General features: G+C 41.0%; 1 long non-coding RNA gene across 1 annotated transcript; it reads right to left on the minus strand.

The window, feature by feature from the left end:
- LOC110268304 lies at positions 4035-4408 on the minus strand. The gene is made up of 3 exons (XR_002356488.1): positions 4367-4408; positions 4214-4295; positions 4035-4103 (listed from the first exon to the last, which is right to left on the minus strand). It is a non-coding gene; the product is annotated as an uncharacterized LOC110268304 (long non-coding RNA).

The following is an 11831-nucleotide window of genomic DNA, read 5'->3' on the forward strand; positions in this document are numbered from 1 at the left end:
AACTGATCCAAAAGAATACAAAAGTCATAGAGAAAGATAACTCAATCATTTGTAATTTCTCAAGGATAAATTTTTGACTAAAAACTCTTGTGGAGATAATGAGAGAATGGACGATGCACAAAATTAAAACAAAACAAGCTGACTCACATAAGAGTGAGATTCACAAAAGAGGAAAAATGAAGATCAATGGTAATGTTCACAAGATGTAAAAGATTAGTTAAAAAAACAAAGTCAAACATGACATTCATGGAGATGGAAAGCTTAAGAGAGAATGAGTCCATTCATAAGAAGAAAGATGCGAGTCCAACACTTTCAAAAGAACAACAATGGCATGAATCATATAGCATGCTAAATCAAACTCAATTCAAAATAAGTTAAGTAAAGCTTATCAACGAAACTCAACCGAGGCAAAAGTGGTAAATCCTTTCTTTTCAAAAGTTTTGAAAAATATTCCAAATACATAATCAATTGGAGATGTGCATTGGAACTATAGTAAAATTACTAGAAAGTCAATTTACTTTTAAAGTAAGTGCAATTCCGTAAACCAGTAAAAGTACAGGCGAGGCATTAGAGACAAATAGTTGTTAAACTGTATAAGAAATCTCAAAGTTTTATATATAGATAAGTATATATCTAATCAACAGCAATTTTTTTTATAAAACCTCAAAATTGACTGTAATCACTGTCAAACAAGAGAAAAACTTAGTCAATAATTTCTCAAGAATGGACTTGGAATCCGGAGTTAAAAGGCACAGCGCATTAAGACAAGTTCAAAGCTATATCAAGGAACATTTGAATCAGGAAGAACTCAAACAGAGAAAAACAGATGCAACAAGAATTCCAAACAAGCATATGTAATTGAGGTCAAACAATAATGCATATGAATAGAGAAATAGAGTGGAAACATCCAATTAGTTTTCAAGAGGAGTAGCAAACAAGAACTTCAAGTTAGGATTTGAAAGAACAGGTTGACTCGAATAGAATTTCAAGACACACAACTGAATAGCCTCGAGAAATAGTTTCCATCATTTCCAAAACCCACGATTCACTTTACTCAAAACTCGCATATCATCTATGATAACCCATTAGTGCTTTCACGTACATAATTCACTAGTATTAAGCCGGCCAAACTTAATACCAAGAATTATGCAATGCAAGACTAACGGCATTATTCAATAGACCGTCATGTGCATAAAGCTCTAATTCTCGTCACTCGACAAGACATAGTACATGACAAACGGTCAGAGTATGCAACTGAAGTATAGTTGGTCCATTCCTCAGGCTCTACAGGAAGGACTGCTCTGATACCATAATGTAACACCCTAACTACCAATGAATGTTACAAACATAATCCAATACAATTCCTATCCCTCTTACAGATTATATCAAGATAAAGGTGAGGGTGCAGTAAACCATAACTAAAACAATACAGAGCATCACAACAACAATTAAATAAGCTCTTCGTGACTTCTGTGCCCATATCCTGAAAGGGAAAAAATGTAGGGGGGTGAGAACATCATCCTCGAAAGGGTTCTCAGTAGAGGATTTTTGGGAATTACTGTAATAGGATACGTGAAGATAAACAGTACTAGTGATTAATAACCGTCTTATGCCTCCTTTCCAAAAACAACGGTTTACAATAAAAGTAAAGTCTGAAACTCTTTTCTGAAAGAAGAACCGTTCAATTTTCAAAAACTCAAAAGCCTTTCAAAACGGTTTATCTATGCTGAACCAAAACAGCCTTTCATATTTTATTCCAAACCAGAAACACAAAACCGAAATCAACCATCGGTTCATCTCATTTCAACCACGGCCCTAGGCCCAAACAATCCAACCATCAACCAATCACCACAGTCCAACAGAGTCCCAGTAGCAAACACAAATAGGAAGATGCAAGCACAAACAAACAGTTATTGCAAGTAGAACAATTAGCAATTATTCACATAGGCAAACCAAGTATAATATGCACACCCAAACAATGTCACATAGATGCATATGATGCATGCCTGTCCCTAGTGGCTGATGATATCATCTGTCGGTTATAGAGCCAACCCGACAAGTCCTGGTAGCTAACCATTGGACTGTCCCTCTGTCGCGCATCCCCAACTCGAGTTATACTCATCATAAACTTGATCATAATCATGATCCATATCCATCACCTTCACTGGTGAATATTTACGGGGGCAAGCTCATCCGGGACTTTCACAGTGCCCGGCCACACTTACGATATAGGGTCAAAAGAGCTTCAGGTCTCAACCTGGAGCACGTGGTGGCTAGCCACTGCTTTCTCCCAGGGAAACTCTTATCTCCGATAGTGGAAGTTCAACATTCACATTTATCAATGATTCAGCATAAACATGCATTCAATCTCATCCATGGATCAACATCCATCTCAGCTATCCGGCTCACGGTTCAGTCCAGAACCAGCCAATATTCATATCATACACAGCCATTCTGGCTCACGGTTCAATCCAGAACCAACCAATATGTATAATTATACACAGCCATCCTGGCTCACAACAAAACAGCACTTCCACATTCAACATCATCAATTCATAAAATCGGCATTTAAGCCATAAATCACTTTTTCCCAAATCATTTCACTTTGAAATCAAGTTTCAACTCTTTTCAGCCTTGGCTTTAAAGATCTCATTTCTCAAATCATCTCAGGCTCATAAGCCACTTTTACTCAAGGTAAATTCCCCTTTTAAAACCATGCCACTCTCGGCATCCTCTTTTCAAAACCTCCATAACCATGGAAAGTTAAAGATTCATTTTGAAACATTCAAAATCATCCATCCAACAATGGGATTTTATAACAAAGTTTCTCGACAGAGTCCCAAGTCTTTAGGGGAGAATAACATAACTCATTTCGTCAAATTTATTTAAAATCATTAAAACCTTGGCTTTCCGATTTGAGTAGTAAAATAGGATCTAAACCAATCCGAGTCATGTAATCATTTACTTCTTTCAAAGCCATTTCCTTTACTTAGACAAAACCAACTTCAACCCCCATGATAAATTCTGAAGCATTTCAACTGTTCAAAATTGCCTTAGTCTTGCAAGAATTCAGAATTCAAAGAGTACTTAAAACCTTTCTCAAAACATTTCAAAATGAAACTTGTCAATAGACATTCAGGTTCTTTCAAAGTCATTGAAACTCCTCTAATTGAAACCCTCAAGTCAAATTCAAAGGCATTGCCCTTGTCACATTTAAAATAGCTTTAAAACATAAGTTTCATTCTAAATAACTTTCTCCAGAAAGAGGTACAATGCCTTTCTTAAGAAGCAAGACTAAATCATAATTTCCTCTTTAATAATTCGTTTCAAAAGCATGAACCATCCTTTTCTTGATAATTCAAATAAAATAGTAGAATCCTTTAACTCATCATTTTTCCAGACAACATTCAATAAAGACTCGGATTTTATAGAAATTTTGGCAGCACCTCCCCTAAAACTTGGACTTTGCCACCCGGTTCGGGTCCCAACAAAACCATTCCACAATCCTTTTCCAATAGCCCAAAATCCAAAATCAATTCAAAGGCAGGCCAAAATCCAACAGTCAATCCCAATACCATATTTCAAGAAAACCATTTCAAAATCAAATCATTATCAGCCGAATAAACACGTTCCTAAAGTTTCAAGGAAACGATTCAGTAACAACCATGTATCGAAAACCAGATCATTTAAAGCAAGCCAGACTGAATTCAAGAGTGTATTCTATTTTTCACATTCTCAAGAAAATCCATTTAACTCAAATCAATTTCCAACGGATTAAACTCAATCTCAAGTTTTAAAAGAATCAACTTCAAAAGCATTTCGTTTCACAAAACCACACAACAGTCCAGTCAAACAAACGTCCATAATCATATAAAACAATCAAACAATACATAGGACTGATACAATCACCAAATACATATTTTCCCACAACAATATCCATATGTAATAATTCCAATATATAAAATATAGATTTTGGAAAGCGCCCCTACCTCAAAATGCAATTTCATAATCCAAACGCCTCATAAGTTCTTTTCGTCTCGACCCAAAACCAAAGGCAGCTTCAAAGCACAGCCCCACACGTTTCCGCAGCAGCATAAACAGCTCTAATTTACGACAAGCAATCTCAGTTACTAAATCTTAAGAACATTAATATCATAAGCCTTCAATACACGTACGGGACACTAACGCGGAATTTCGAAACATAATTACTCACCGAAACAACAAAATGAAGCAGCTGCAATTCTGGACCGACCCGGCAATAGCTCCGGTAGCGGCCAAAAGCTCCGGTGAGTCAACTATAAAAACCGCACAACATTAAAACCTCCTCGAAATCCAAAAAGGCAGAAACCTCCATTAAAACCCTTACCGGAAGAGTTCTCCAGTGACGGCAGCGAGGTTCTCCGGCGACAGAAACGGGCAAAAGCTTTGGCGGTGGTTCTGGTAGCCTCAGAACCCCGACGACAGTAGCAGAAGCTCCAGCTAAGCACCGCGGAGCAGCAAGTCGGTAGTGACAGAGGCAGACAGCAGTGACGGGAACCATCTCAGCCTCGGACCTCTCCCCTTCTTTACGCACGCCGGTCTCCTCTCTCCTGGCAGAACCCCTTTGACGGCGACGGCGGAACGGTGGCGGTTAGTGGCGCGACAGCGGCGACTGGATGCAGCTCCTCCAGCCCGTGTCTTCCTCTCTACCAGTGGCGCTCAGTCTCAGGCTTCCTCTCCGACGCGACGCGGCGGTGACCTGCGTAGCTCGTGGCTCCATGGTGACGGCGGTGAGGCACGAGCTCCTTCTCTCCTCCGACGCAAACTCTCTCTCTCCTCCCTCTGTCCTTCGCGCGGTTCTGGAGGCAGCGTCACGGGTCAGCGGCGATGAGGGCTGGACGCGATCTGAGCACGGCGCCGAGGTGACCGACGACCGCGCGGCTCATCCCCTCGCCGGATTGCAGCTCTGCTCCATCTCTCCCTTTCTGCTTCTATTGCTTTCCGTTCATGGAAAGAGAGATAGAAAACTGTGTGTTGTGGCTAGGATAGGGCTGCGCAGCTGCTGGGTTGTGGGGGAAGCTGTGCGTGTGTGTGTCTGCTTGGGAAAGAGGGGTTGCAGCTGCTGAGGAGAAGAAGAAAGGTGGCGGCTGCTGGGTATAGGATTAGGGTTTCATTTTTGAAACTTATGGCTAGGGTTACTTTTGTAATTTCACTCAAAAATAGGGATAATATAGTAATTGAAATCCAAATTAAATCCAACACTAATTGTATATAGAAAATACTATTTGTTCCTCATTTTTACAAATGATTTTCAATAAAATGTTCCAACCAAATAATTAGAAATAATATACTTAATTTCTTCATTTTCCAAAATAGCAATATTAATATTTAAAATATTAATTATCTAGTCCAAATCAGATAAAATCCTTATTATTTCATAACTATCAACTTTATAATTTAAATATAGAAAATAATCCAATAATTATAAAATTGGACAATAATCATAACTTATCTCAAATTCAATAAACCAAAACCTGCCTTAATTACCTTTAATAAAATAATCTCTGAAATTAAGGCTATAAATAACTATATGATTTAAGACTTGATCATAATAAGACTTTTCAAAAGTTCTGGGTCTTACAGAAATTGAGGGAGCTGAGCAAAAGTCTGATTCAGGCTAAAAAAGGACTGTAGATGCTGTTGGATTCTGACCTCCCTGCACTCAAAATGGATTTTCTGGAGCTACAGGAGTCCAAATGGTGCGCTCTCAATTGTGTTGGAAGTAGACATCCAGGGCTTTCCAGAAATATATAATAGTCCATACTTTGCTAAAGGATAAATGACATAAACTGGCGTTCAACGCCAGTTCCATGTTGTATTCTAGCGTTAAACACCAGAAATAGGTTACAAGTTGGAGTTAAACGCCAGAAACAGGTTACAACCTGGCGTTTAACTCTGGAAATAGCCTAGGCACATGTAAAGCTCAAGTCTCAGTCCCAGCACACACCAAGTGGGCCTCAGAAGTGGATTTCTGTACTATCTATCTTAGTTTACTCATTTTCTGTAAACCTAGGTTACTAGTTTAGTATTTAAACAACTTTTAGAGATTTATTTTGTACCTCATGACATTTTTAGATCTGAACTTTGTACTCTTTGACGGCATGAGTCTCTAAACTCCATTGTTGGGAGTGAGGAGCTCTGTTGTGTCTCAATGAATTAATGCAGTTATTTCTGCTTTCTATTCAAACACGCTTGTTCTTATCTAAGATGTTCATTCGCACTTCAATATGATGAATGTGATGATCCGTGACACGATTCAGAAGACAAAGCATCTCCAAAACTCCAACATATTCTCCATTACTGCATAACAAGTATTTAATTCATGCTCTTTTATTTTCCGCAATCCAACTGATAATTATAATTGATATCCTGACTAAGAATTACAAGATAACCATAGATTGCTTCAAACCAACAATCTCGGTAGGATCGACCCTTACTCACGTAAGGTATTACTTGGACGACCCAGTGCACTTGCTGGTTAGTGGTACGAGTTGTGAAAAGTGTGAATCACAATTTCGTGCACCAGATGCATTTTGCGGATATGTTTAGTTGAACATTTGATACTTGGAGGTTTACTTTTGCAACCCTTGCGGATTTGTAGAGGTTCGGTACTTTTCTTGTCCGACCTCCTTGTTGTAGTGTGAGTTTTTTACCCTTGCCCTTTGAATCATGCCTTTTGAGTTTATGTTGTCTGTCCTCTGCTTTGGCAAAGTGATCCTGGTGGCTTGGTGTAGTAACTTGTCTGATGACTTTTTAGTGTTCTATAGAACCTTTTTAGTTCGAATGACTTCTTTGTAGCCGTAGTTCGAGATTGTTCCTTTGCTGAACGGAGCTATTCCCCTTTTAGCTGAGCACGTTTGGGCCTCAAGTTGCTTTCAACCTTTTTGGCTCTTTATTATTTCTTCGAGGTCATGCTTGCTTTGTGAGGTCGCCCCTTTGGTTGATGTTTGACGTGAGCTTTTTAGTCATGTTCCAACAACTTTTTAGGTAGTGTTCCAAGGGGAACCTTTTCTTTATAGTTTGTTTGGACGACTTTTTAGCTCTTGTTTGTGCTTTTGCCTTTTAAGTAGTATCTTTTTTGCAAGACTTGTACTTTATAGCTAGGCACTTCTGTCTCTGCTTTTTAGCCTTTCTTTGGCCTTTGTGAGATGTCTTCATCCCTTTTCAATGATCCTTTCGTTGGTCCGACTTTTTTGTCGGGCCTTGTTATGTTATTTTTAGTAATCCATTTTTAGTCAGACTTCGTCAGGTCGCTTTCTATAGGTTACTTTTTATAACTTCTTGCATTAACTTGCTTCTATCGCTTTCACCTTGCCGACCTCTTTGTAATCGGGCGATGAATTTGGTTTTCACCTTGTCGACCTTTTTGTAATCGGGTGATGAATTTTTACATTTTATGAGCTTAGATTAATGCGTCTTGGTAGGAAAATTTTTAGGGAATTGGTGACTTCTATTCAAATAACAATAGGAAATAAATAAAATTATGTACATACGAGTACTTACCCTTCTAGATCGGGCAGTTTCTTAGATCTCAGCCTAGCGCCTCATTAAAAAACCTTTTCAGGAAAAAGAGTGCATCTTGACCTAAGATCTTATCAAACTATAGTACCTTCTCAGGTTACAGGGATGCCATGACCTTGGTAGCTCTCGCCCTTCGAGGTCGGACACCTTGTAGTAACCTTTTCCTAGTACTTCTGTTACTCGGTATGGTCCTTTCTAGTTAGCTGCTAGCTTCCCTTCTCCTGACCGACCTGCTCCGATATCATTTTGGATTAAGATGAGATCGTTGGTAGAGAAACTTTGCTGGACTACCTTTCGATTATACCTCAGAGCCAGTCGACGCTTTAGGCTTCCTCTCTAATCCGAACTCTTTCTCGGACTTATGGAAGTAGGTTGAGCTCCTCCTTTTGAGCTTGGGAGTTGGTATCTTCATTGTAGAGGATCATCCTAGGGGATCCTTCTTCTAACTCCACGGGAATCATTGCCTCCATTCCGTAAGCAAGTCAGAATCGTGATTCTCCAATGGTTGAATGTGGTGCTGTCTGGTATGCCCATAGGACTTATGGGAGCTCTTCAGCCCAAGCTCCCTTGGCATCCTGTAGTCTCTGTTTTAACCCGGCTAGTGTGACTTTGTTGGTGGCTTCTGCCTATCCATTGGCTTGTGGGTGCTCTACAGAGGTGAACTGGTGCTTGATTTTCAAATCAGCTACCATATTTCTGAAGCCCGTGTCGGTGAATTGAGTGCCATTGTCTGTGGTAATAAAATGTGGCATCCCAAACCTTGCAACAATATTTCTGTATAAGAACTTCCGACTTCTTTGGGCGGTGGCAGTGGCCAAGGGTTCTGCCTCAATCCTTTTTGTAAAATAGTCTATTCCAAAATAAGGAACTTGACTTGCCCTGATCCCAGGGGGAAGGGTCCGAGGAGGTTGAGCCCCCATTTGGCAAATGGCCAGGGTGAAGTGACACAGATGAGTTTTTCGGGCGGTGCGGTGTGAAAGTTTGCGTGCTTCTGACATGGGGGCATATTTTGACGAACTTTGTTGCTTCCTTTTGCATGGTCGGCCAGTAGAATCCAGCTCGGAGTACCTTTTTCGAAAGAGCTCGTGCCCCGAGGTGGTTGCCGCACATGCCACTATGGACTTCTTTGAGAACTTCCCTTGTAGTGGAGGTCCGGACGCATTTTAGGAGGGTTGTAGAGATTCCTCTCCTATACAGGACGTCGTGTACTATGGTGTAGTACTGTGCTTCTCGTACTAACCTTTTTGCCCCCTTTTTGTCTGTGGGAAGCGTTTCCGACTTGAGGTAGTTGATTATGGGTGTCATCCATCCTTGATCTTGTCCTGATATGGCTAGGATCTTTTCTTCCTCCAAGGTCGATGGACTTCGGAGTGTTTCTTGGATGAGGCTTCTATCATTGCCCCCTGGTTTGGTGCTGGCTAGTTTTGAAAGTGCATCAGCTCGAGCATTCTGTTCCCAGGGTATGTGTCAGACCTCATATCCCCTAAATTGTCCGAGCTGTTCTCTGGTTTTGTCAAGGTATTTTTCATAGTTGGATCCTTAGCTTGATAGCTCCCTTCTATTTGTGAAGTAACTACTTGGGAGTCGCTAAAAATGGTAAGTCTCTGGGCTCCCACTTCCCTAGCCAACCTCAAACCAGCCAGTAGTGCTTCATATTCAGCTTGATTATTTGAGGCAAAAAACTTGAACTTTAAGGAGAGCTCAATTTGTGTTCCCTGATCGCTCTCTAAAATGATGCCTGTACCACTCCCAGTTTTGTTTGAGGAGCCAACTACATAAAGGCTCCACTTTGTGGGGGTCCCCGGGGTGTCAGTATACTCTGCTATGAAGTCGGCCAGGTACTGAGATTTAATAGCTGTCCTAGCTTCATATTTGAGGTCGAATTCTGATAACTCGATCGCCCATTGTAGGATTCTTCCGGCTAAATCTGTTTTCTGCAAAATACTTTTTATGGGCTGGTTAGTCAGCACTCTAATGGTGTGAGCTTGGAAGTATGGGCGGAGTCGTCGAGAAGTGAGTATGAGGGCGTAGGCAAACTTTTCTATCTTTTGATAGTTTAGTTCAGCCCCTTGTAGAGCCTTACTGATGAAGTAGATGGGTTGTTTCCCGCTTTCGTCTTCTCTGACCAGTGCTGAGGCTATTGCCCGACTCCCTACTGCGAGGTATAGTGTGAGCTCTTCACCTTCCCGATGTCGGGTAAGGACAGGTGGTTGCCCCAGAAACTTCTTGAAATCTTGAAAGACTTGCTCGCATTCTAGGGTCTACTCAAACCTCTGTCCCTTCCTTAATATTGCAAAGAAGGGGAGAGATCTTAAGGCTGATCCGGCTAGAAACCTGGACAGAGCTGCTAGTCTTCCATTGACCTGCTGGACCTCCTTGACACAGGTCGGACTTTTCATGCGAAGTATGGCTTGGCACTTATCTGGGTTTGCTTCGATTCCTCTTTGGGTGAGCATGAAGCCCAAGAATTTGCGAGCTTCTACTGCAAAGGTGCATTTTGCAGGATTAAGTCTCATCCCGTGCTTTCTTATGGTATTGAACACTTCCGTGAGGTCTGATAGCAGCGTTTCCTCGCTTTGTGTCTTTACTAACATGTCATCGACATAAACTTTCATTAGCTTCCCAATGTGATTGGCAAAGACTTTGTTCATCAGTCTTTGGTAGGTAGCCCCTGCGTTCTTGAGTCTGAAGGGCATGACTATATAGCAGTAGTTTGCTTTTGGGGTTAAGAATGATGTTTTCTCTTGGTCGGGTTGATACATTGGGATTTGATTGTATCCTGAGTAAGCGTCCATGAAGGAGAGGTACTGATAGGCTGATGAAGCGTCAACTAGTCTATCGATGTTCGGGAGTAGGTAGGGATCTTTTGGGCAGGCTTTATTGATGTCGGTGTAATCGGTGCACATCCGCCACTTTCCATTTGACTTTTTGACCAACACCACATTGGCTAGCCATAATGGGTACTGTTCCGAGGGTTACCTGAAACTGTAGGTCGGTCTCGGATGAGATCTTCTGTACTGGTCGAAGATGACGTGTCCGACTGGCTGGTTGCAGCCGAAGCTGTTGTGTCCGACTTGTTGGACTGGTTGCACCTCTGATCCTTGGTCACCGGAGGGTGAGGGGTACCTACAAGAGACTCCGATGCTTAAGTTAGCATGGGTATTAAACAGGTTTTTAGTAGAATCAGAGTATGAGTTATACCTGGGTGCTCCAGTGTATTTATAATGGTGTGGAGTGACCTTTTTAGATAAGATAAGTTAGTTATATTATCTTATCTTATCTTTATCTTTGGGTGAGGTCAGCGTATCTTCAATGGAACCGCCCTTATCTTTATAGGCTTGGACTACCTTTGGATTGGGCTGTGTTCCTTCGTTAGGGCCTTCTTGGGCCTTCTTGTCGATTTGGCCGAGCTCTTTTTGAGAAGAGGTCGGATAGTCTGACCTGAAGAGGTCGGTCGCTTTGTCGCCGATCATCCCGGGTCGGATAGCTCGACCCAGGATATGAACAGTGCCCCTGCTTGAGCTCGGTCTTTCTTGTTGAGGTCGAATCCTTGGCTTTGGTCCTTTTTAGTGAAGCCGAACTCAAGCATTTTGTTGATTCCTTTCTTTGTAGAGTCTTCTTGAATGTGGAACGTTTCTTCTTTCGCTTCTTCTGAAAGCGCGCGCTTTTGCATTTAATATTTTGACTATGGGAATATGCGAGGGTTTAAATACCTTCATTAATTGGTTTTAATTGCCCGTTTCCCTTGGTTTTTATTTTGAATCTTTTGATCAAAAAACGATTTTTCTCCTTCGTAACTTCTTCCTTCACTCTCTCACTTTCTGTTTTCATCCGCATCGTTCTGCCTTTCTTTGCGTGATAGCGTCATTTGGCGATTCTCTGGGTTGATTCCATTTTCCCGTCTTTAGTTTTTGCAGCTTCTCTTTTGTTCCAGGTTGGTTTTCTCCTTCCCTTTCTTCTACGTCATTTTCTTATCTGATTTAGAGAAAGTCTGATTTGGAGAAAGTTTGGATTTTTCTGTTTTACTGTGCCTGATTGTTGTGTATTCTGGGATTTCTTCGTCTTTTTGTGTGATTTCTTTGACTTTCTCTGCTGCTTGATGCCTTTAGAGTTTTGCATGTTGCCGTCGCTTCCGCTTGTGCTTTTGATGATTGTATTTGAAATGATGATTTTTGTTTCTAAAAAAGGTTGTGTCTTTGACGATTTTCCTGCTTTCGGCTTTTTTGCTATGCCCTTTTGTTTGGTGAAACTATAGAAAGATAGTGGCTTTT

Source organism: Arachis ipaensis, chromosome B10 (genome assembly GCF_000816755.2).
Source record: "Arachis ipaensis cultivar K30076 chromosome B10, Araip1.1, whole genome shotgun sequence".
Taxonomy (NCBI): Eukaryota; Viridiplantae; Streptophyta; class Magnoliopsida; order Fabales; family Fabaceae; genus Arachis; species Arachis ipaensis.